Raw genomic sequence first — 20,509 nt, 5'->3', positions numbered from 1 at the left:
TACAGACCAGTTAGTTTAACTTCTGTTCCGGGTAAAATAATGGAGTCGCTGGTTAAAGATGCATTGCAGGATCATCTAGACAAGACTGCAGCAATAATTCAAACACAGCATGGGTTTGTTAAGGGAAAGTCTTGTCTGACAAATTTGATTGGTTATTATGATGTGGTCACAAAGGAACTGGATGCAAAAAATAATTTTGATATCATATACTTGGATTTCAGGAAAGCTTTTGACACTGTTGCGCATGGAAGACTACTGTACAAATTGGAGCAGAATGGTATTAAGGGTAAGTTGCTACAATGGATAAAAGGATGGTTAAGTGGGAGAAGACAGAGGGTGGTAATCAATGGGTGCTGCTCTTCTTGGACTAATGTTATTAGTGGAGTCCCACAGGGTTCGGTGTTGGGTCCACTGTTGTTTTGTGTATTTATCAATGATATTGATGAAGGTATATCAGGCTTAATGTCGAAGTTTGCAGATGACACAAAGGTTGGCAGGGTTGTTAATGACAGTAATGGCAGTGTGCTACTGCAACAGGATCTAGATAATTTGGGCAGATGGGCTAAGAAGTGGCAACTGAAGTTCAACCTTGACAAATGCAAAGTACTGCATATGGGTAAAAGTAACCCCAGAGAAACGTACCAACTGTGTGGTACTACACTTAAGGTGGTAGAAAATGAAAAAGACCTGGGAGTAATTGTGCAGTCATATATGAAGTTTTCTGAGCAGTGCAGACAGGCTGCTAGGGCGGGTCATGGGGTTTTGTCAATGATATATAGGAATTTTGCTAGCAGGGAAAAGGAGGTGATTGTCCCTCTGTATAAGGCAATGGTCAGGCCACGCCTTGAGTACTGCGTACAGGTCTGGAGGCCTCATTTTAGGAAGGATGTAGATTTGCTTGAGCGTGTACAGAGAAGAGCAACACGATTGGTGAGGGGAATGAAGGGATTCTCTTACCAAGAGAGGCTTAAGTTCTGCAAATTGCAGTGGCTGGAGACTAGGCACCTGCGCGGTGATCTGATTGAGGTCTATAAGGCCTTGAATGGGTTGAGCACGCTGAATTCTGATGGGATCCTTCCACTTGTTCAGATTACCAACCTACGGGGACATAAGTTGAAATTAAGAAAGGACAGATGTAGAATAGATGTGTGGAAATTTGCTTTTAGCCAGCGGGTGGTTAATTGCTGGAACAAACTTCCATCTGTCGTTGTGGAAGTTGATAGGTTAAATAAATTTAAGGAGGAACTGGACAGGCATTTGGAGGCAATGGTGTGTTTTTTTTTTTTTTTTTTTTGGCTGATGCTGCATAAGCTCCTACACTTGCTTTCTTGCATCATGTGCCACTACTACTACTACTACTACTTGTTGCATTTAATTTTACTTAAATATTATCACATACACCTTTTGGCATCTCTCATATTGTGGTGTGGGATTATCTTCACAACTGGATTGCCATGTCTGCAATACCAGGGTACCTGCCCACTGAGAATAAGTAACAACAGTCTTCTCTTTTAGTGAAGCATTACTTATTCAAGCAATACATATAGTGCAATATAGCTTCCTTCACACGTGGCAACTTGTGAAGGAAGAGCACAATATGAAATACAGATAAAATACCTTCAAACTGCTAACATAGTTTTTTTGTTAAAGAGTTTTCTATGGTGTGTTTACAACAATATTATATATGTATGAGATGCAACAGGGATTATTTTTTTGCTATAGGATGGCTTCTTTTGACCAACTCTCCTAGTCCAATGTGTTAATGATTAATTGGTAACAATGATAATTATAAGATTAATTATAATGATATAATTATAAGATTAATCTTCTCCCCCATTGTATCTCATAAGATAATTTGAATTATCTCATAAGATAATTTATAGGAATAACTGAGCATTTATAGCTCTCTAGTCAAAAAAATATATATATTTTATACATTTTTTTTGTTTAATGTAAATGCATATTATGGTTAAAAGTCATTGCCTGGCTGTTTGGATAACGGTAAGCAAAATTAAGAAGGTATTAAAATAGACATTCCTGCCTTTGTATTGCACTAATTAGTTTTAGCATTAGTAGAGGCATATGATGCAAGAAAGAAAGCTTATACAGCATCAGGCAAAAACAAACAAAAAAAAAAACTTTTCCATTTCACCCATCCATTCACTCCAAATGTTTTTCTAGTTCTGCCTGAATTTATTGAAACTGTCAAATTCTACAATGACAGATGGAAGTTTGTTCCAGTAACACGCTGGCTAAAGGCAAATTTCCGCACATCATTTCTAAAAGAGACTTTCCTCAATTTGAATGTATGTCCCCTCAGACGATTAATCTGGGCAAGAGGAAGACTCCCATCACATTGAGCTTGGTCAAACCATTCAAGGCCTTATACACCTCAATCAGATCACCTCGCAGGTGCCTAGTCACCAGCAACTATAATTTGCAAATCTTAAGCCTTTCTTGGTAAGAGCAACCCTTTGTTCCAATCACTAATCTTGTTGCCTTTATCTGTACTCTTTCCAGCAGCTCTATGTCATTTCTAAAATGAAGCCTCCAGATACTTGATACGTTGAAAAAAAAAAAAAAAAAAAACTTGTTAACCCGTGAACTCATAAAGCAAAAACTAGTAAAGGGAGAACTGCCTGTATACATTTAAGTAAAATTAAATGCAACAAGGCATAATATCTTTAAGAATATTAGAATAAATAACAATAGTCTTTTCTTTTAGTGAAGCATTACTTATTGAAGGCATTACACAGTACTCAAGGTGTGGCCTGACCAATTGCCCTATATAACGGGATAATCACCTCATTATACCTGCTAGAAAAATTCCTGTATATCACTGATAGGACAGTCAATGCAGACTGCCCTGTCAATAATATACAGGAACTCTTGCAGACTGTGTGTGCACTGTACAGAAAACTTCGTGTCTGACTGCACAATTACCCCTAAGTCCTTTTCATCCTCTAACACCTTGAGTGTAGTACAACACAGTTGATATGTTGTTCTGGGATTACTACTACCCATACGCAGCACTTTACATTTGTCAATGCTAAACTTCAGTTGCCATGTCTCAGGCCATCTGCTCGTTTCTAGATCCTCTTGTAGTAGCGTACTGTCATTAACAACCCTCCCAACCTTCGTATCATCTGCAAACTTAGATATTAAACTTGATATACCTTCATCAATACCATTGATAAAAACAGAAAACAATAATGGGCGCAACATGGACCCCTGGGGGACTCCTCTAATAACATAAGCCCATGAAGAGCAGTGTCCACTGATTACCACTCTCTGTCTTCTCCCACTCAACCATTCCTTTATCCATAGCAGCATTTTGCCCTTAATGTCATACTGCTCCAATTTGTACAGTAGTCGTTCATGTGCAACATTATCAAAAGCATTCCTTAGATCCAAATACATGATATAAAATTCAAGAAAATATCTCACTGGATGCAAAAAAATTATTTTTTGCATACCACAAAAAATCTTTGTAACCACATCATAGAATCCAATCAAATTGGTCAGATAAGACTTCCAGTCAACAAACCCATGCTGTGTCCAAACTATAACTGAAGTATAGTCTAGATGATCCTGCAGCGCCTCCATTAATTTTGCCGAAACAGAAGTTAAACTAACAGATCTGTAATTATTTGTGTCACCCTTTGATCCTCCTTTGTGAATTGGGGTCACATTTGCACATTTCCAGTCCATGAAGAACTCCATCGAGTCCAAGGAAGCTCTCATAATTATGGCTTAGGGTTTGCTTACTTCCTTTGCCACCTCCTTTAATATAACTGGATAGATCCCATCTACCTTATGTGCCTTTTTTATGTTTATCTTTATCAATTTCTCCTCCACTTTGCTCTCAGTTATTAAAAAATCATTTAACTCACTACCATTGTTTAATACACCTCTGGTATTCCTCTCCCTGAATAACTCCTCATGTGTAAATGTAGATGCAAAATACTCATTCAGTTTGTTATCTACCTGTGCAGGATCATCAACAGTTGAACCATGGATATCAAAGGGGACCAATCTGATTCATCCCCTTCCTTCTAGAGTTTACATATGTAAAGAACTCTACTGTTTTTCTTTGGATCTTTTGCCAAAGATTTCTCGAAATCTGTCTTTGCCTGCCTAACCTCCTTTGTGACTTGATTACAGACCAGCTTATATCTTCCATAGGCTTCTGTGCCACCTATTAATTTATGTATCCCATGCATTTTTCTTCTCTGCCACACGTCTCATCAGTTCATCTGACATCGATTTAGGCCTAAACCTTTAAAATATTTCTTAGTTGGAATGAAAAGCTTAGTAGCTTCCAAGATTAATTCTTTGAATGCTTCCCACTTAGAATCTGCCATTGGTAACATCATCAATTGGTCCACTGTATTGACTTTAAAAACACTCTCAGACCTCCATAGTCATAATGATGAAAGCAAAAACCCTTCCCTTTATCCCTGATGGTAGTTACCTCTTTGAGTAAATCCCATATCAGCACACTGTGATCACTGCCACCTAGTGGTTCCTTTATCTGCAATTTCTTAACGCATAAAGAATCACTACTGATAATCAAATTACGAGTATTACTCCTTCTGGTTTCCTCCCGAACATGCTGCTGTAAAAAACAATTATCCAATAAATCCACAAATGTCTTGCTAGTGTGCAAATGACCAATCCACAAGTTCCAGTCAGTATCTGTGAAATTAAAATCCCTCATTATAAGGCAATTTCAGTAGGTAGTGATATTTGAAGTAATTCAGATGAAATTATAGAATACCAGATGTACTATACTATACTACAGAAATGTAATAAAGAATAGACAAATACCTGATGTAATAGAAGTTTTTAGAATAAGATAAAATAAAATAATGTAGTGAGTCTAATTATTGGAATTGGACTTAATAAATTAGCGAGCCTAATACTGTAATACCAGGATCCTTACTATAGGGATCATGGTATTACAGTATTAGGCTCACTTGCTTTTGCTTTCTGCTTGCTGATTCTAAATTTTTATACCTCAAAATCTATTAGAGAAATCTGAGGGAAATTGAGGTCTACTGCTATCCTTGTTCTTCCTCCTATTTGCCTTAATTTGGAAAAAGCCATTCCATTCCTTTTCACTACATAAATATTTTTAAATAATAATTTTCACCAATAAAAATTATTAGTTGGCACTCATCTTCATTAATTTTGATTTGCTGCTATCTGTTGGGCTTGCGGTTATCTGCCAGTCTGCTGCTAAATTTAACATAGATTATATCTATAATATTAGAGTACTGGAATTTATAATTTTAGAATATTTTAACCTAGACAAACTGGCAAATGGCAAATAGAAACAGACAGCCTTAACCAATTATTGATAGGATGATTGAGTAGAGCTAGCCCTCTTCAATATTTCCATGCAATGTATTATTTTATCAGTAATTTGCTTCATCACCATCTTAATATCTTATTGTATTTTATTATAATTTATGTGATTAATTATAGGGTATAACAATGAAGTCCAACTAAGGTAAGCTAAATAATTGGCCACATGGCCTTATGTCTTTATAGGTATATTTTTACTCTGAATACCTATACTCCATATTCTTATTAAATTGCATTAGTCATATGATTCCCTTGGTATTCAGTTCAATAAATACTGTTTTACACACACACACTTTGTGTAAATGTTTTTGTTGTGGTCACACGCAATGGTATAGCAGTTTAGCTAACAGTAGGGGATATTAGGTAAGGAATTAGGATAGAAATAGACACTCTTACCCTCGTATACTCTAATATCCCAGAATTTGCAAAAAAAATTTATTTGGATGAAGGTTGTAGTGAATTAACAGGCAGTAATTTTTTTTTCTCCTCTTTTTTTTGTCAGCATAATAAACCAACAGATTATGTACAGTAGGGCCCCGCTTTACGGCGTTCCGCTAATACAGCGGTTTCCAATTATATCAATGTTAGTTATGTTTGGCATTTTTGCACGTGACACACTCAGCAGAGGGTTTGAGAATAGCGTCGCGCCATTTTATTGTCTGTGATTCAGTTTGTTTACATCACATGTCACTCTACATCTCTTTGTATTCTGGTAATTTTCCAAACTTTCAAACTTTTTAAAGTTATATTGTATTATATATAATATTTTTGTGCTAATTACAATGGCATCTAAGTGTAGTACTATTGATAAAAAAAGGAGTTGCAAGCCTCTTACTTTAAATGCCAAGTTAGAAATGATTAAACTAAGTGAGCAAGGTATGTCAATGGCTGATATAGGCTGTAAGCTAGGTTTGGCTTGGCAAACAGTACATGCCATCCATGCTATGATGGCCCAGGACATTGTCAATATGTGGATCAGTAAATGGTTGCATGTATACAAAAATATTTTTTATTGCTGGATTAATAACCTCAGAATGTTACAGGTTATTTTGTAACTGACTCTTAGTATTAGTAGTGGCAAATGGTGCAAGAAAGCAGGTTTATGCAGCATCATCCAAAAAAAAAAAATTCCCATTTTACCTATCCATCCTCTCCAATACGTTATCCAGTTCTTCCTTAAATTTATTCAAACCGTCCACTTCCACAACAATAGATGGAACCATGTTCCAGCAATCAACAACCAGTTGGATGAATGCAAACTTTCACATATCTATTCTGCACCAATCCTTCCATTTGAATTTGAGTAATCAAGTACATTGTCTGATTAAGAGGAAGAATCCCATTAGCACTGAGTTTGCTCAATCAATTCAAAGCCTTAAACATTTCAATCAGATCTCGCAGGTGCCTAGTCTCCAGATGCTGCAATTTGCAGAACTGAAGCCTTTCTAGGTAAGAGGACCCCCTTCGCTTCGTTCCCCTCATCAGTCTCATTGCCCTTCTCTGTACATGTTCTAGCAGCTATACATTCTTCCTAAAATGAGACCTACAGACCTGTATGCAGTACTCAAGGTGTGGCCTGACCATTGCCTTATACAAGGGGCCAATCACCTCCTTATCCCCGCTAGCAAAAGTCCCGTGCATCACCAATAAGACACCATGAGCTACTCTAGAAACCTGTCTGCATTGCTCAGAAAACTTCATCATTTGTCTGCACAATTACCTCCAGATCCTTTTCATTTTCCACTGCCATGAATGTAGTACCATTCAGTTGGTAATTTACTCTGGGATTATTGTTACCCATATGCAGTACCTTGCATCTGTCAATGTTAAACTTCAGTTGCCATTTCTCAGCCTATCTGTCTAATTTTCTAGTTCTTGTTACAGCAGCAGCAGCACACCTTCATTACTATCATAACCAAAATGCCAATTCTGACATAACCTGATAAACCATCATCAATAAATACAGAAAACAACAATGTGCCCAGCATGGAAACATGTGGAACTCCAATAATAATGTTAGTCTACAAAGAGCAGAGCCATTGATAAACACTGACTTTTCTGCCACTCAACCATCCCTTTATCCATAGCAGTACCTTGTCCTTAATGGCTGGTCTTGGCGCATTATAGCCTTAGTAGCTGATGCGCCAATAAAAACCAAAACAACCAACCAACCAAATCCTTAATGGCACAATGCTCCAATTGGTACACAGTCTTATGTGCAACAGTATTAAAAGTTTTCCTGAAATCCAAGTATATGATATCAAAATTATTTTTTGCATTTGTTTCCTTTGCCATAGCATTATAGCATCCAATCAAATTTTTCTCTAGATGGTCCTGCATCACTTCTTTATCCAGTGAGTCATTATTTTCCCTGGAAGAGAAGTTAAGCTTACATGTCTGTAATTATGCATGTCACCTTTTGATTTTCCTTTGTGAATTACAGATACATTTACACATCTCAAGTCCACATGGATCTCATCTGAATCCAGAAAAACTCTCATAATTATGGCTAAGATTCTCTCTCTATCTCACTCTCTTCATATAGGTAGAAAGTGAAGAAGAGTAGAGTAGGAGTAAGAGTAGGAGACCGGCAGCATTACTTAACAAGTACAGGTCACTGTTGAAAAAAAGCCGTGAATTAGGGTTGAATTTGAAAGTGTCTGCAATTCTGCCCAGACACGATAGGAGGGAGTATATGATGAGAGCCCTGTCGATCAATTCGGCCCTGGAAAGATTGTGCAAGGCTCAAGGGGTAGAATTATTTTCAGCCTGGTCTGTATTTGTTAACAGGAGAGATTGCTTCTACAGGGATGGGATACACTTAAATAGAAAGGGTGCAAGAATATTTGCTGATGCTATCGAGGCAGTGTTAGGTGGGTCGGAAAACTGCTAGTTTGGGGGGGATACAAAGGCTAATAGTTTAACAGTAACCGCAGGCAGAGGTGAAGGTGATTCTTGCACAACTTCTATTAGAATAAGAAGCGACCTGGAAAATAAGATGCAGGATATTTCAGAGACTGCTGGAAATCATTGGGGGTACAAGTAAACACCTGGGTTGTGTTAGGGTAGCTAAGAAAAAGAACAGGTGCATGTTTACTTGCGTGTACACCAATGCTAGGAGTTTAGTAAATAAATTTGATGAATTTGAGGTATTGCTCAAAACATCAAAGGCAGATATTGTGGTGATTTCAGAGACGTGGTGCCACACAGATATAAGGAATGCAGAACTGGAATTTGGGGAGTACAATGTCTACAGAAGGGATAGACAGGATAGGAAGGGAGGAGGGGTTATGCTATTAGTTAAGAAATACATAAAGTCCAAGGAAGTGGAGCCAGTCGACATCGCTGGACAGTGCAGTGTGGAGTCAGTTTGGTGTGACATAAACATTGGGAGATCAAAATTGAGAGTAGGAGTGTGCTATAGGCCTAATGACTCTAATGAGTATAATAAGAAATTGTATAGGGAAATAGAGTGGGCCAGTAAATCAGAGTCTTATAACAGGGGATTTTAATTTCCCAGATATTGACTGGAATTTGGGGGCTGGTCATTCACACACTAGCAAGGCTTTTGTGGATTTATTGGATGATTGTTTTCTACATCAGCATGTTCGGGAGGCAACTAGAGCGAGCAATACTCTTGATTTGATTATCAGTAGTGAATCTTCATGCATTAAGAATCTGCAGGTAAATGAACCACTAGGTGGCAGTGATCAGTGTGCCGAAGTGGGATTTACTCAAAGAGGTAACTACCATTAGGGGTAAAAGAAAGGGTTATTGCTTTCTTAAAGGCGACTACGATGGACTGAGACAGTATTTAAATTCTATACAGTAGGACCAACTGATGATGTTACTAACAGCAAATTCAAAATGGGAAGCATTCAAAGAACTTATCTTGGAAGCTACTAGGTTTTACATAGCATCTAAGAAATATTGTTCAAGGTTTAGGCCGAAGTGGATGTCAGATGAATTAATGAGACATATGGCAGAGAAGAAAAATGCATGGGATACATATAAATTAACACGTGGCACAGAAGCCTATGATAGATACAAGTTGATCTGTAACCAAGTTACAAAGGAGGTTAGGCAAGCGAAGGCAGATTACAAGAAATCTTTGGCAAGGGATTCAAAGAAAAACAGCAAAGAGTTCTTTACTTATGTAAAGAACTCTCTGGGATCTGTGGGATCAACTGACGATGTTACCAACAGTAAATTCTAAGTGGGAAGCATTCAAGGAATTAATCGTGGAAGCTACTAAAAGTTTCATACCTATTAAGAAATATTGTTCAAGGTTTAGGCCTAAATGGTTGTCAAATGAACTAATCAGACTCGTAACAGAGAAGAAAAATGCATGGGATGCATATAAATTATCAAGCAACTCAGAAGCCTATGGCAGATATAAGTTAATCTGTAATCAGGTCACACAGGAGGTTAGGCAAGCAAAGGCAGATTACGAGAAATCCTTGGCAAAAGATGGTAAGAAAACAGCAAGGATTTCTTTACTTATATAAACTCTAAAAAGAAGGGGATGAATCTGATTGGTCCACTTGACATTGATGGTTCGACTGTTGATGATCCTGCTCAGATAGCAAACAAACTGAATGAGTATTTTGCATCTGCATTCACACGTGAGGAATTATTAAGGTTTGAAAATGGCAGAAGGTTATCAAATTGTAGCAGGATACTTAATGATTTTGTAATAACTGAGAGCAAAGTGGATGAGAAACTGTTGAAATTAAACGTAAGAAAAGCACCTGGGGTGGATGGGATCTATCCAGTTATATTAAAGGAGGCGGCAAAGCAACTAAACAAACCCTTAGCCATAATTATGAGAGCATCTTTGGACTCAGGGGAGGTTCCCACGGACTGGAGATGTGCAAATGTATCCCCAATTCACAAAGGGGGATCGAAGGGTGACACGAGTAATTACAAACCAGTTAGTTTAACTTCTGTTCCGGGTAAAATAATGGAGTCGCTGGTTAAAGATGCATTGCAGGATCATTTAGACAAGACTGCAGCAATAATTCAGACACAGAATGGGTTTGTTAAGGGAAAGTCTTGTCTGACAAACTTGATAGGATATTATGATGTGGTTACAAAGGAACTGGATGCAAAAAATAATTTTGATATCATATATTTGGATTTCAGGAAAGCTTTTGACACTGTAGCGCATGGAAGACAATTGTACAAATTGGAGCAGAATGGTATTAAGGGTAAGTTGCTACAATGGATAAAAGGATGGTTAAGTGGGAGAAGACAGAGAGTGGTAATCAATGGGTGCTGCTCTTCGTGGACTAATGTTATTAGTGGAGTCCCAAAGGGTTCGGTGTTGGGTCCACTGTTGTTTTATATATTTATCAAGGTATATCAGGCTTAGTGTCGAAGTTTGCAGATGATACAAAGGTTGGCAGGGTTGATAATGACAGTAATGGCAGTGTGCTACTGCAACAGGATCTAGATAATTTGGGCAGATGGGCTAAGAAGTGGCAACTGAAGTTTAACCTTGACAAATGCAAAGTACTGCATATGGGTAGAAGTAACCCCAGAGAAACGTACCAACTGTGTGGTACTACACTTAAGGTGGTAGAAAATGAAAAAGACCTGGGAGTAATTGTGCAGGCAGATATGAAGTTTTCGGAGCAATGCAGACAGGCTGCCAGGGCAGGTCATGGGGTTTTGTCAATGATATATAGGAATTTTGCTAACTGGGAAAAGGAGGTGATTGTCCCTCTTCATAAGGCAATGGTCAGGCCACGCCTTGAGTACTGCGTACAGGTCTGGAGGCCTCATTTTAGGAAGGATGTAGATTTACTTGAGCATGTACAGAGAAGGGCAACAAGATTGGTGAGGGGAATGAAGGGATCCTCTTATCAAGAGAGGCTTAAGTTCTGCAAATTGCAGTGGCTGGAAACTAGGCACCTGCGCTGTGATCTGATTGAGGTGTATAAGGCCTTGAATGGGTCAGCACGCTGAATTCTGATGGGATCCTTCCACTTGTTCAGATTACGAACCTAAGAGGGCATAAATTCAAATTAAGAAAGGACAGATGTAAAATAGATGTGCGGAAATTTGCCTTCAGCCAGCGGGTGGTTAATTGCTGGAACAAACTTCCATCTGTCGTTGTGGAAGTTGATAGGTTGAATAAATTTAAGGAGGAACTGGACAGGCATTTGGAGGGAATGGTGTGATTTTTTTTTTTTTTTGGCTGATGCTGCATAAGCTCATACATTTGCTTTCTTGCATCACATGCTGCTGCTACTACTACTACTGCTACTAAATTGCTCATCGTGGACTAATGTTATTAGTGGAGTCCCTCAGGGTTCAGTATTGGGTCAATTATGTTTTCTGTATTTATAAATGATATTGATGATGGTATACAAGCTTAATGTCCAAGCTTGCAGACGATACGAAGGTTGGCAGGGTTGTCAAGGACACTACTGGCACTATGCTACTGCAACAGGATCTGGAAAGGTTGAGCAGATGGGCTGAGAGGTGGCAAATGAAGTTTAACATTGGCAAATGTAAAGTACTACATATGGGAAACAGCAACCCCCAGAGCAACGTATCAACTCTGTGGTACTACACTGACAGTGGTAGAGAATGAAAGGGACCTGGGGGTGGTTGTGCAGGCAGATATGAAGTTTTCTGAGCAGTGCAGACGGGCTGAAAGAGTAGCTCATGGTGTATTGTCAATGATATATAGGAATTTTCTAGCGGGGATAAGGAGGTGATTATTCCCTTGTATAAGGCAATGGTCAGGCCACACCTAGAGTACTGTATACAGGTCTGGAGGCCTCATTTCAAGAAGGATGTAGAGATGCTGGAACGAGTACAGAGAAGGGCAACAAGATTGGTGAATGGAACAAAGGGGTGCTCTTACGAAGAAAGGCTTAAGTTTTGCAAATTACAGTGTCTGGAGACTAGGCACCAGCGAGGTGATCTGATAGAGGTGTATAAAGCCTTGAATGGTTTGAGCATGCTCAATGCTGATGGGATTCTTCCTCTTGCTCAGAATAATCACCTGAGAGGACATAAATTCAAATTGAGGAAAGACAGATGTAGGATAGACGTGAGGAAATTTGCCTTTAGCCAGCGGGTGGTTGGTTGGTGGAACAGACTTCCATCCCTTGTCGTGGAAGTTGATAGCCTAAATAAGTTTAAGGCTCGGCTGGACAGGTATTTCGAACGAACAGAGGGGTGAAGTGGAAGTGGTTATTTTTTATTTATTTATTTATTTATTTTTTGGCTGATGCTGCATAAGCTTGCTTTCTTGCATCAAATGCCTCTACCAATGCTAAAGAGAATAGGAACAAGCTAACAAAACCTGGAAGTTGAAACTATGGAAAACCCGGAAGGTACATGAAAAATAAAAATTGTAAAAAATAAGTAACACCTCTGTTTCTGACATGAAATATACGTAGCATGTGGTGGAAATGGTGAACCAAAATGAATTTTGAATTAAACGGTAAAGGAAGTAAGGTCAAAAAGTAGCATTAGGCAAGAGTAAAACTAAAGTATATTTCATGGCTGACCGGACAAAGGCAGCGAAGAGGGACAGAAAAAGAAAAGAAAATAAGAAAATAACTTACGGGAATACCAAACACGAGTCATGTCAGTATACAGACAGTGGAGAGAGACACTCCGCTCTGCGCAGAGGTATGGAGTAAAAGGACTATTGGAAGTCAGTCAAAGTACTTATGGTATGTCACAGTGACTCCCTGTGTTGGAAAAAAAAAACAGCAAGTCGGACAAAATTAAAACTAAAATTAAAGGTATATTGGGAGATCATCATTAAACAAATGAAGCAATATGTCCCAGGACAGAAATAATAAGTTATAAAAGTAGTGTTAAATAGTCACTAAACTTGAGAGAAATGTAGGATGAGAAACTCATGAGAAATGTAGGATAGCAAGACAGTGAAAAGAGTTCAGAAGAAGAGGAAAGATAGATGGGCTTGGCAGTCCTGTGTTGCATATCCTGTTCCTAAAGTAGGACCCTGAACGTAGTTCTGGGAGTATACTTCATGAGTTAAAGTCAGTTGTTTTAAAATAAAAATAAAATTAAAATAAAAATATATATAAATCCAATACCCCCTTGGTAGCCAATTGGTGGTTAAAATTTTTTAGACTGTAAGTCACCAAACAGGCTGGGGGGGGGGGTATTATTTGTACAATATGTACAAGCCTGTAAGCAGTAGGATATTAGCTAGCTATTATATTGTGGATATCAGTTAGGTGGTTAAGCATCTTTTTAAGCTCTATGATATGAAGTGCTTTATTAAAATGGTAATAAAGGTAGGCTGGAGGAAACTTTTGTCCAAAAGCTTATTGTAGACATTTCTGATGTTATGAGTTATCAAACTGTTGCTGTTGCATATAGTGGCTATCCTGATGCACTGAGAAAGAATGATGTTAGAATGTATTTTTTTTGAAATGTTAGAATGCCAGTGGGTGAAGTTAACTACATGAGCTGTGTTTTGGAATGGTGGGGTGCGTCCACACCCAAACTGGGTTCAGCAAGTAAATTCTATAATTTTTACTCTATCCAGAGAGTTGAAACTTGCTATAGCTGGAGCCATAGCAAGTTTCAACTTCAATTTCAACTTTCAACTTCAATATTTTTCACTTCAATTTTCAGAAATTTCTATTCAATTTCACGCAAACGACAAAAATGTGACATCAAGTAGGCATTTTTTTTAGGCCTTTTTCATTTATTTTTCTAACCCCCCACCCTAACTAGCGTAGGGCTTATGAAACTTGATTCATTTGTTGATGTAGAGAGACCGTGCCTTTCTGTTTACAGAGAGTTGTTTTTTTTTCATAAACAACTTCGCTCTTCATGAGCGAAGCGTGGGAACTGTATTGCGTCCGTCTTCCGTACAGCTATATTGAGAAGGCAAAAAAAAAAACAAGCTACTCTTAGTTGACATAAGAAGCAATAAAGCGAAACAGTAGCAACAACTGTTTCTGAAAGACGAAAAGATTGTATTTCCTTTCTTCAATGTGTATTGCACCTACTAACAAAAAATCAAAGAAATTCATCAATTGGAAACGGGAAAAACTAGCGTAAAACTGATAGGCACTGCAATGCACATTTGATAAAAAAAAAAGTTTGCTCTATAGTAAATGTTTTTAAAGAACAATATCGGAACAGCAGTTTCCTGGATTTAATCTTCTAACAAAACTTCAAGAAAATATTTTTTTATATATTTATAGCTAAAATATTTATACTATAAATATTTATAGCTGAGTTATAAACTTCGAAAATTGGTGCGTCAAAGAAAAAAAAATATCTTCAATGAATAACGAATTGTTTCCTGAAATGGGTATTCTTCAGAAAACTGGAATATTTTCTAACAATACAAAGCTAACGTATTACGGCTAATGGACTGCTCAAAAAATATTGTTAGAAAATATTTGCTTGTTAAGCTTTGAAGTTATCACAAAGGGAGAAATCCTGTTATAGTACATAAGCCGAATAAATTCTCCATCCACGGTCATAGGTGGTAGATGACTTTCACCAACTGGTGAAATACAACCACTTTGCTTATTGGAGGCTTGAAGTGGTGAAATCCATGTTTAGTCTCTAGAGCAAAGTTTCCGGCACCCCCCTCCCCCCATACTTCTCCTTCAACCCATGCACAGTACTAAGTACTATAGGTTTTGATACCCTCGTGTTTGGGGTTTTCATAAAAAAAAAACATATGCTGTTCTGAGTGGCAATAAAAAGGTAAAGCCCACTGAAAAATAGTTTTACTCCCTATATCTTCTTTTGTTTTTCTGTGGTTTTTGGCAGATGTGCAATTTCACACAAGTCAGTAACTACTGCTAAATGCGGCACATTTCTTGTATTCTCTCTCTATCTTGGGATCTCCTCTGGCCATGTGGTCATTCCGGAGTATAAACAGAAAATTTGTTCGTCGGAATGCTGCCCAAAAATGGCACCAATTATCAACTCTTTTACTGTCCTTCTAATTTTCATTGTGTTCAGATAATCCACATTGGGAAAATTCGAAAGTGCTACATCAATTAGGAGCAAAAACCGTTCCCCCCCAACATAACAAATTACTTTAGGTACAATAAAGGATGCTACTAATGATTTTACTGGAAGGAAGTATCCACAAAAAAGAACATCTGTACAAGGCAAAAACATGCAGTCACTCAAAAGGAAAGTAACCGTAGTCATTTGCATTCAAGGCCAAGCTATACAGCAATGTTTGAAATGTATAATGCAGTCCAATCGCTAATATTTCCAGAGAGATTATTGTGGATTTTTTCTCAAATGTGCACCGGACCAAAATCGGAATTATTAGTACTTACTCATCCTGGGATGAAGCTTACTTAGAGCTATAATGCAAAATATTGTTCCCTAAAACAATTACAGTAAAGCAAAGTGGATTTTTTTCTTAAATGCGCACTGGACCAAATTCGGCATCCTAGAATGACATTGAATTGTTACAACTTCAGCAATTATGTAAAGCAACAATGCAAAACATTGTAACAGAGCTATAATGAAAATTATTGTTAGTAAGTAAAAATGCAAAATATTGTTAGCAAGGAAAAAATGCAAAATACTGTTCCCTAAAACAATTACAGTAAAGCTAAGTGTTTTTTTTTTTGTTTTTTTTTTTTTTTTTCAAATGCGTACCAGACCAAAATTGGACTTCTTAGAACTTCGGCATCCTATGACTTAGAGCTATAATGCTATTTTTTTTTTTTATTATTTATTTTATTTTTTTTTTTGTGTTTTTGTATGGGCGGCCCCTAGAACAAAAGTCAATCTTCGCCTCGTTGCTCTGTTCAGTTTTTACAGACACTGTCAAGGTAAGGCCAGTGTGTGTGTCATGTTAAAACAAAAAAAAAAAAAAAAAAAAATTCATCCTGCATAGGAATATCCCATGCTGGATGAAGAGAGAGAGAGAGAGAGAGAGAGAGAGAGAGAGAGAGAGAGAGAGAGAGAGAGAGAGAGAGATAGAGAGAGAGAGAGAGATAGAGAGAGAGAGAGAGAGAAAGTTTTTCATCCTGCATGGGAGAAAGAGACAGGAAAGAAAAACTGTGTGTTTGTGAGTTTTATGTGTGTGTTCTATATTGTGATGTTGTGTTCCAGGCCTTTTTGGCTACCTGGATGACTCCTTCCAGGTACTCGTCCCTAGCAGAAGGAGGACAAGGCCTCCCCTACTATCTGCATGCTCTCCTTCCCAGGGAACAAGTTTCCCAGAGAGGAAAGAAAAACCTGTATAAGATGAAGAGAGGGAAGGAGAAAAGAAAAGAGGATTATCCTAGTCCAGGGAAGCCCCAATCCAGGATGGATTGCTAGAACAACACAAGCAAAAAAAAAAATTAATAAATAATAATAATAAAATAAAATAATAATAATAAATAAAATAAATTAAAAAATAAATAAAACATATAGGGTGAGAGACGAGCTGGCCTGGTCTGGGGAGCTGCAGCCTAATGCTAGAATGAAGCTGACTTATTAGAACTTTTAGCATCTGTTATGAAACTGAATGCAACAAAGAAATAGACTTATTAAAACTTCTGCACCTGCAATGAAACTGACTTATTAGAACTTCAGCATCTGTGATGAAAGTTAGAGCTCTGGACCTTTAACAATCTCCTGGCCTTCTCCCCACCAAAAGGGTATTTTTATTTCACCCACTCTCTCTACCCCCCTCCCTAGGCTCGGACTAGAAATGTTGAACCCACTCCCCTAAGGAGTTTTTCCTCCCAAGTGAATGAAGCGAACTGGAAATTTCAGGAAAATGAGCCCTGTTTTCCTTCATTGGGTAAACAACTACTCTTTCAGTGTAAGAGAAGTGAAATTACGTTTGCAGCTTGGAATGGAATTCAAGCATCCGAACATGACACTTTATGGCGAATTTTTCTGCCGTGTGTGTGTGTGTGTGTGTTAATGAAAATTTAATTTTTCTCTTGAAATTTTTTGATTGTATCAAATGCATATCAAGGAAATATTGAAGTATACAGTAACAATTACAATTTCCCAATCCGTCACTACGAGTAACGGATTGAGTACGTTACTCGTAGCGTTTTTTTTTTCTCGTTTGCACACTAGGTGAGATGCATGCGAAGTTCCTTTGACATAAGTTTTCGAAGTTTATAACACAGATAGCAATAGAAATATTTTCTTGAAATTTCATTAGAAGATCAAATATACATCCAGGAAACTGCTGTTCCGATATAGTCCTCTAAAAACAATTACAAGAAAGCGAACTTTTTTTTTTTTTTTAAATCAAATGTGCATTGTGTTATCAGTTTTACGACAGTTTTTTTTCTTCTGTTTCCACTGTGGCTTCCAATAGATGAATTTCCTTGATTTTTTGTTAGTAGATACAATACATATTTAAGAAAGGAAATAAGACATTTTTGTTTTTCAAAAACAATTCGTTGAAATTTTTTCGTACAACAATTATGAAAAGCAGTAAAGCAAAATGTTGTAACAGAGCAATAATGCAAAATATTGTTCACAAGTAAAGATGCTGAACTGTTTGTTTTCCAAGAAAGTTGCTTACATTTTTATTTTCTCCTTGGATCATCTTGGTAATGCTAATGACATAAGCTTCACCAGTCAATTATAGCTTCATAAGTCTTGATTCATTTTAGCAATACCATTTGAATTTGGCACTGTGATGACGCACCAAATTCAAATGAATGCAGTAACTCGATGTATCATCAAAGTGACAGCAGATGTTTTTTTGTGGCCATAATTTAACCCCAGGGGCTCACATCTGGTGAGTATGGGCTTGGCACACCCAGAGTCCTGAGCTGGATATCATCATCCTTCTCTTTCTTGGTGATTCCCTTCTACTTTTGACTCTCTCTCTCTCTCTCTCTCTCTCTCTCTCTCTCTCTCTCTCTCTCTCTCTCTCTCTCTCTCTCTGGGTAACTCGGGGATTTTTTTTTTTTTATGGCTGGTGCAGCATAAGCCTCAGGCTTCCTTGCACCATGTAGCTAATAATAATAATTAAAAAAAAAAAATTAATTTCATAAATTGATATGTGATTGTACATTTTTGCTGTTTTCGAGTGAATTAATAGTTTTTGCTGCAATTTAAAGGTAGGAAATCAAAGAATATACTTCTGTTTATGTATATGGAGAGTTTCAATTTTGTAAATTGAGTAGAAATTATGGAAATTATTAGTTTTTTTTAGGGGGGAACAACTTTCAAGTTAGGGTTAAAAATTGACGCTTAGGGGGTGGATGCTAACAGGGTTAAAGTTGAAGGCATCATGTTTGATGTTTGTTATATATATATATAAAATATTAAGGATAAGGATCAATCAAATAATAATACTATTAGAGACTTAAGAAAACGCAAAAAAAAAAAAAAAAAAAAAAATTATTATCGCTTTTTACCGACAATCTAGATGACTTCAACTGGGGACAACCACCCAGACTGAAGGCAAAAAATGACAAGAGGTTCTCTGTTTCTGTAATGATCAATATATGTTAAGTGATTTAAATCTAAACCAAATATAAACCTATAGGCCAAATATAAAACAAATGTAAATAATTTTTTTTTTTTTTTTTTTTTTCTTACTATCTGCATGTTTATCTTTGCATTAACTTAAATTTAATTATTTATTTATATTTATTTTTACCGTATCCATCACACAGGAGGCACCACATTATTTCGGCGACTATTACATTATGTCCTAGATACGGTAAATATGTAGTATGTATTATATATTTAATCTTATTTTAATCATTAAATTACGTTCTCTGTAGGGTCAACGATGATTAATATATGCTAACATTTATATTTTACTTATATCTCTTACATTTGGCCTATATTGGTTTATATTTGGTTTAGATTTAAATTACTTAGCATATATTATCATTACAGAAACAGAGAACCTCTTGTCGTTTTTTTCCCTTCAGTCTGGGTGGTTGGCCCCAGTTGAAGTCATCTAGATTGTCGGTAAAAAGCAATAATAATTTTTTTTTTTTTTTTTTTTTGTGTTTTCTTAAGTCCCTGATAGTATTATTATTTGATTGATCTTTATCCTTAATATCCTTAATATTTTATAATATTTTATAGACATTATGGGTTTATTGCATGATTGCTTGCAACTGCATTGACCCATAAATATTAGTTACAGTTACCGTTGTTTTAACTTTCTTTTCTTTTTTATCACTAATATAATTTTATATATATATATAATTTTATATATATATATATATATACAGGCAGTTCTCACTTTATGAGTTTTTTTTCCCAAGTATTAACAAAATCAAAAATACGAACATTAATTGCAAACAATGAATGTTAAACATTCATAAATACCGCATTCCAAACCATGTGCGTAGCTATACAATACAGTGTACCCAGCTTTACGATAGTTGCACAGACAGTTCCAGAGACACCATTGTATTGTTAAAATATTGTAATGTGAACCCAATAACACACTGTGTTTGTTTTTGTTTTTTTGGTAATTCGTTTCAAGATCTCGGAAGTTGAAATTTTCGCTGTATAACTAAGCTATTTATCTCTCTAAAATGTCATTTTTAAGGTCAGGAGCATGACTTAAGGGACTTAAGGCCACATACAAGGTCATGAGCGTGGTTTGTAAACTGCTTTAGTTACCAATTCAAATCATTAAAATGCACTACGCTTTCATTGTTATCATATGTTCCGTTATAAGAATCAATTTTAAATGCCTTTGTGATAATTTTCTAAAGCACATTTCTGGAGGTCACAACCATAAAACAATAAAAACAATTTGCACTTTTCGGTTTATTGGGCTTTTCTGTTACTGAAAGCAATTATAAGCGAGTAGTAAACTAGATCTTCTTGCATTTGCGAAAATATGGATAGCTGGTTTGTGTGGTATTTTACGTTATTATGGTTAAATGTGTTTTCCCTTTATGAAATTTTCGATTATATAAAAACCATAAATAAATTTTCAGAATCTTCTCTTCATTCCATTTTTTTAAAGCTTCATAAACTTGTTACTCCACACAAATCATGTTAGTTGCAATTTGTGTGCCGTTAAAAATGCTTATGCATACAATCGTGAAATTTATAATTAAAAGAGAAGATTATCTTGGAAACAAATGCCTCTTGAAACATTTCTGAAGAAGTCGACTCCTCATGCAACAAACCAACAAGTGCTGAGCAAATA

The 20,509-nt window shown here is 36.7% G+C and overlaps 1 protein-coding gene across 1 annotated transcript in view; it reads right to left on the bottom strand.

Moving 5' to 3' along the window:
* Positions 1-20,509, bottom strand: part of rictor (rapamycin-insensitive companion of Tor) — a 707,794-nt gene that overhangs the window by 230,561 nt on the left and 456,724 nt on the right. The window lies entirely within an intron of this gene.

Source organism: Mastigoproctus giganteus, chromosome 2 (assembly GCF_048544385.1).
Source record: "Mastigoproctus giganteus isolate SK-2022 chromosome 2, ASM4854438v1, whole genome shotgun sequence".
Classification (NCBI taxonomy): Eukaryota; Metazoa; Arthropoda; class Arachnida; order Uropygi; family Thelyphonidae; genus Mastigoproctus; species Mastigoproctus giganteus.
Note: the sequence above shows the minus strand (reverse complement) of the source record. Positions and strands in the feature narration are given on the sequence as shown.